A 7,202-nucleotide genomic window follows, 5' to 3' on the forward strand; every position below is an offset into this window, starting at 1 on the left:
TCACCATTTGGACGGTTTGATGGTTGTATTGTTGGATGGATGGTTAAATATAGGGTTGGATTTATTAGTTAACGAACAGTTGGATTGGATATGTCCAAATTAATGGTTGAGATTGAACCAATTGATCTTGTAGATCGACGGTCATATCAGGCTAATTGGATACATTGGTCAATGGTTAAAATTTGACGATCAAGATTTATTTGGGTTATTACAGGTTAGCCTTGTATGACCTCCCTTATTTTATGGCTTGGACTCATGTCTTAGAATTCCAAAACTCTCTTAGTTCGACTTATTTTCATATTGATGCAAGTGACATGTTGAAGGACTCATAACTAGTGACTTATATGTATTTATCGTGTATGTGATGCACTTTAGGTAGTGACCCTATTGGTCGATGCGTAAATCCATGGATTTGGGTACTAGTACACAAATTAATATAAGTAATCCGTAATATGTGTTACATCACCTTTTGGTATTGGATGTCACAAATAGTCGCTACATGAACAAATTGTGTTATGTAATTCATCTAATTCATGTGTTGTACCGTTTCAAGGTGTTCACGTAAATATACGATATTGTTGGACACGCTGATGAATCTTCGTAGTTATGGGATGCGGAGCGTGTCAGATTTTTATGAATTATATTACACAATATGGTGGTCATTATGTATGATGAGCCACACATACTATGCTAGGCATAAATTAATTGCACATATTGATACAATTCGTAGTAGTGAAGTACGACATGTATCGCAACAATTACATTATTATTTTGAGAAATTACTTGAATTGTGTTAATCTTGAAGGATAATCATCACTATGAGTAGAGTATTGACCCTCTCCAACTATATAAATTATACAGGTGATACACAGGTTGAAGATATGGGTGATGCATGATCTCCTTATGAACGATTACGAGTGACGTGAGACTATGTTGTTGATATTTTCATTTTAGTTTAGCTTTATTTATGTTTCATGATGCGATTTTAGATATTTGTAATAAGCTTCCACCTTAGTGAGCATTAAATTATTTATTGAACTTTTATATTTAAAATGGAATAAGATTTATAATATGTTTGGTTTTATTCTTGTGATTGGATACCTTCGTGAATGTAAATGGATGTAAAAACCATATGCGATTTTGAAGTATTTAATTATTACATTATTAACACTTAGAATTCTCGGGCATGATTACAAACTCAATCGTGAAAATTCAGTACGTTACAATGTGACATGTAGACAAGATACCCATGCTTTAATCCATAAATCATAGTTACGAGAAAAATGGACACTTAAAAAGAAATCTCCACCAATTGATATTCAAAGTACACATATGGCCCACCTGATGAGGGGACCAGCCTAGAATTTGCCATGGAACATGGTCACCAGACCGTTGGTTGTTGTACGCATAGGACTAGTGGTATTCATGAGGCCCTAGTTTGCCTCCAACATACTGGTCAAGAAAAAAGAAATACATAAGATTCAAATCAATTTAAGTGAGGTCCCACATGGTACATGGCTCAAACCTCACACCCTTAGTTGGGTTTATGTCATCCAACCAATTCAGCATGGTCACCCTACTATGAAAGTAGAAAATTTTTTAAATGAGGTTGATTCAATTGTCAACTGGCCCACCACATAGATTTGGAGGTTTTTCTTGGATGTGGCTCACTTGATGATTGGAATAGCGTTTTTCTCTTGTCGGCCAATATTCATAGTGGAGGGCTTCTGTTGGACAGGTTGGACACCATTTATGTGTAATGCTGGCCCCCACGTGGGGTGGGCAAAACGAACTCTTAAGATTATGATATTTTGGTCATTTAATGTAATTTATTTTATAAGACTAGTATTTCTTATAATTTAAAATAGAGTAGTGCTGTTTATAATTATCAGAAAGTAAAAGGGAAGTTTTTACAATTATCATAGTTTTAATAATTAATCACAATCAACTTTTATGATCAGTGATAGAAGTGAGATTGATTTTGGACCTTCAGGAAGAGCTCGTCTACTGTTCATTTGAGTCTTTTCACACCAGTGAGGCCCACCACATACTCCCCCTGCCACCAGCCCGGTGGCTGGTGGTCAGTGCTCTGTGGGCCCCACCATGATGTATGTGTTTCATCCGTACCGTTCATCCATTTTTACAGATCATTTTATGGCTCGTTCCCAAAAATGAGAGGGATATAAATCTCAGGTGGACCACACCACATGAAAACAAGAGTGATTGGATATCCACCATTAAAATCCTCCTAAGGCCCACTGTACTGTTTATTTGACATCCAGTCTGTTGATTAGGTCATACAGACCTAGATGAAGGGATAAAACAAATATCAGCTTGATCCAAAACTTTTATGGCCCCCAAAAAGTTTTTAATGGTTGACATTCATTCAACACTATTTCCTGTAATGTAGTCCACTTGAGATTGGGATATTCTCATTTTTAGTATCATACCCTAAAATAATCTAGAAAAACAGATGGACGGCATGGATGAAACACATACATCATGGTGGGGCCCACAGAGCACCGACCATCAGCCATTGGCTGGTGGCAGGGAGAGTAGCCAATCCATTTCCACCATGATGGCCCCTTATCTTTAAAGGCTTTATTGGCCTACCAGTTCAGTAATATCGCAGGTACGTCGGTTCGGTTCAGATCGACCGTGCACCTGGGTCTAGCTTTTTAAGATGGTCCAAGGTTTAAATTACATCCAATAGAAAATCCTTGCCGTGTGAGTTGGGGCTTTCAAATGGACAGTGAAAATTAAAATGATGAATGGTGAACATTCAAAACTGGGAAATCGGATTGCCTACTGAGTTACTCAGCGTACTGAGTAAACTCTGTTGGGCCCACCGTGAATGTATGTGGTCTATCCACACCGTCCATCCGTTTTTCCATCTTATTTTAACGGTTGGGCCCAAAATTTAATCATACCCAAAGATCAAGTGGACCATACCATAGGAAACAGTTGGAATAATGATTTCCATGTTGAAACCTTTTTAGAGCCCTCAGTGATGTTTATTTCTCATCAAACCTGTTCATACCATCACACAGACATGGATGATGGGAAAAAAACAAATACAAGCTTGATCCAACACTTCTGTGCCCCCCTAGAAATTTTCAACGGTAGATGTTCAATTCACACTGTTTCCTGTGGTGTGGCCCACTTCAAGTTTAGATATACTTCAATTTTATACTCAAGCCCTAAAATTATCTGGTAAAATGGATGGACGGAGTGGATAAAATACACAAGTCATGGTGGACCCCACAGAATTTACTCAGTACGTTTAGGGTACTGAGTTACTGAGGACGCAATCCGCTTCCTTCAACTGGGGGGTGTGTAAACCCTGTATTTTTTGAAATCGGATTGCGTACTGAGTTACTCAGTCGGCTCTCATCGTACTAAGTAAACTCTGTTGGACCCACCGTGAATGCATCTGGTTTATCCACGCCGTCCATTCGTTTTTCCAAGATCATTTTAGGGGTTTAACCCAAAATTGATGCGGATCCTTACTCTTGCTCGGGTGGCAGACGCTCAGGAGTTTTCAACACCCGGTCAAGGGTTGGAGTATCTATAGGTGGTGAAATTCCACTAGCATGAGCGTGTGGGGTGTGTGTGTCGTGTGGAAAAAAAAAAACCCCAAAATTGATGCATATGCAAAGCTCAAGTGGACCAAACCACAGGGAAAAGTAGAAGTATTAATTTCCACCGTTGAAAACTTTCTAAGGCCCCCAGTGATGTTTATTTGTCATCCAACCTATTCATAAGATCAGACAGACATGGATGAAGGGAAAACACAAATATCAACTTGATGTAAAATTTCTTAGGCCCCCAATAAATTTTCAACGGCATAAAAATAAAGTCTTAAAATTATCTGTTAAAAGAGATGGAAAGAATGGGTTAAATGCATGAATGACAGTTAGGCCCACGGAGTTTACTAAGTATGCTTAGGGTACTGAGTTACTCAGTACGCAATCCACTTCCGTATTTTTTATTCTAAATAAGGGAAACATGTGGAAAAAGCAAACACGGTGTTTTCCTAGTAAGTGATTTCTTGTATGGTGAAAAAATGGGAGAGATGTAAATCTTGTATTTTTTTTATTTGTCTCCTTAGTAAAGAAATAAGATTTGTATTAACACTCATATGCATAAGTATACTGTTGAACCACATAAATTTCTATGCCTCACTCTTATGTTTTTCTTTTTAAGTTTTGATTTTTAGTTTTGCTATTTTCATTTGTGATTTTCCTTTGCTTGTATCAATCATGTGTGAATGATTTTCTGTAACAATTGATTTAATCAACCCATCTTTAGATGCTAACACAATTGGATGATGACTCCAGACTCAATTTTTCGTGATTTTCAAACTCATAATATCCATTATCAAAGCAAGTACCACTACCATCATTCTTTTGCTCTATTCACTCTTTTATAATCTTTCACTCTATCTAATGATTTTAAACATTCATTACTTTAAATATACTTAGTTTAATTATGAAAATTTTATCCAAAATAAAATCATTTTAATTTTTTAATTTAAAAACTATTTAAATAGTAAATAATTCTTAAATCATCTTAACCTCGTGAAAATTATTGCCAAAAACCCTGTTTTACGCAATGCATGAGACACATGGGCTTGTGGGGCCCACCATGATGTATGTGTGAAGTTTACTCTGTCCACAAAGTTCTATCCTTAACTCTAGTACCTGGAGAAAAATTAGTGAGATCCACTTAGGTGGATCACAGCACAAAGGGGATGAAATGCCAACCATAAGTTTGTTTATGGAGCCACCATGGTGTGTATATTTCATTGGAGCCATTAATCAGGTATAACTCCCTAGAATGAAGTGGAAATACAAAAATTAGTCAGATCAAGATATTAGGTGGGCCACACTTTTGTGAACTTAGAGGTTTTAGGAGCAATATTACATTGTTCCCGTTAGTGTGGCCGATCAAAGTCTTTATTCGCTTGATCTTTTCTATGTACAGTTTAAATGATGGTTCTCACCTGATGGAAAAAGTGGATTTACATATAAAACATGGTGTAGTCCTTGTTGACACATGCATGCAAGGGCGGGCCACCATGTCTCTTGATGTGATGATGTTTGGAAATTGAATGTGACAGGGTTTTATGGGTTGTAGATCTTGAAGCTTCGGCTCCAAATTCTGAATAAGGTTTAGGTTTCAGATTAGGGTTTAAGTTGAGGTTTGGGTTTTGGGTCTAGATCTTGTGCATGCAATCTCCTAATTTGGATGAGATGTCTTCAAATGCCTCTCTTTAAAAGAGGTTACGTGCTACTAAATGCCAAAGCGACAGACACTCCACCACTTCGGTCCGTAGAAGTGATCAAATCTGATAGGCACTCTACCACTCCAGTCAGGTGTAAAAGTAGTAAAATCCAATCGATTGACAAAGAAAGAACTCAAGTGTACCTTAGGGGGCATTTGGCTCAGGGTATTAGATGGGATTAGGTGGTATAGAATTGCATTTAGTCCCGTGCAATTCCATCCAACATTTGGAGAGGATGGGAAAGATTGGGATTAGGTGGGATGGAATTTCATTTAGTCCCATGAAATTGCATTTGGTCCCATGCAAGATTTCAGTGGATTTTGAAATCCACTACACATGTGGGCCCCACATTGATGCATGCATTTATCCATGCCGTCCATCCATATACACCGTTTACACGTGACATTCTAGTTATATATGTGTACAAGTGAATAACATCCGTTTTAAATTTGGTCAGTTGGTTACAATTCCATTGTCCACGAAACATGATTTTACTTAATCCAGTGAAACATGATTTTACTTAATCCAGTGTTTTTCCGTAGCAAAAATTTTATCCCAAACATGAGATTGGATGGCTACAATACCATCGAATTTCCAGACATGCAATCATCGTGCAATAATGATATTAATCCTATCTAAAACAATTCAAGACCATTCAATTCCACGGACCAAACACACCCTGCACTTGGTGGCTTTACAAGGATCCAACCTCGGCCCTCCTATCTAGCTTCGAGAGTGTTTGGGACTCTGGATTTTGGTGAAGTAATTGCCCCTGCGCTTTAAGGCCTTACCAAGATCCAACTATTATACCTAGATCAAAAAGAATAATCTATCCTGTTATGCAGTTGCCCTAGGATTATCGGTAAATCTGATTATAGAAATGAGTAGTTATGATCCAACTATTGTGCTGTGATTGTTAGTCTTGACCAACATCCCCGACTTTATAAGTGTAAGTTATCTCTTCTCATGTGAACGTTTGATTTTAACACTTGCATTGTAATAGTCTTTTCGACTGATGAAGAGTAATTTCCCTTATCAATACACTACTGCCATTTCTTTGTTGACGGTGAAGTCATCAAATTGACACTGGACAGACCACTAGTTTTCTGCTACATAAGAATTTTGATGAAACCAAAAAGATCAGAAAATGAATTTATTTTGGTAAATTGCTCTTTAATTATTAAATACCAAGTCAAGTGAGGACTGAATCAGGTTCCAACCCAGCTGGAGTTTGAATAGAGTCAGGTTTTCAAGTTTTCGAACTATGGTTTGTACTTGAGCATTGGATATGCTTCAATCCTTCTGTGGTGCTTTTAGTTCATATCACTGTTGAGAGGCCAGTCACCATAGTCTGCATTTTGAATCCTACTCTGATGTGTCTGCCACCCAAATATTCATCAGGTGGGACCCACTTTATTTGTCATGGACTGAAAATAAGGCTAGTCTGGTAAGCAGGACTGTGTATACTAAAAATGTGATCTGCTGATCTTTTTTCTAGCAGGTGGACCGTGGATGCTGAATGTGTGCTGCTGATCTTTTGCTTTTCTTTTAAATCAACTAACCATTTATTTTTATACACATTGGTCCACCTGGGGACCAGACCCAACAGCATGGCAGATGCAAGGTGTGCGTGACTGACAGCCTAGATGTTGTGCACATGGAAAAAGTGAAAATTACCCATCGCTGCTTTTCAGCATGAATGATGAACAGCCGAGATCAGACATGAGTAACTGAGGCCCACACCCATAGGTAGTAACAGGAGGTAAAGACTTAGATGGTTTGGTGATGTGCAATGGAGACCAAGAACTGGGTCAGTTAGGAATGACTTGATACAAGTTGAAGGCTATAAAGGAGTTCAGGGAAGGGTGGAGGTGGTAAAAACAGACTTGACTTGATGACTGGGTCCTTACTCATG

Source organism: Magnolia sinica, chromosome 14, assembly GCF_029962835.1.
Source record: "Magnolia sinica isolate HGM2019 chromosome 14, MsV1, whole genome shotgun sequence".
In the NCBI taxonomy this organism is placed as follows: Eukaryota; Viridiplantae; Streptophyta; class Magnoliopsida; order Magnoliales; family Magnoliaceae; genus Magnolia; species Magnolia sinica.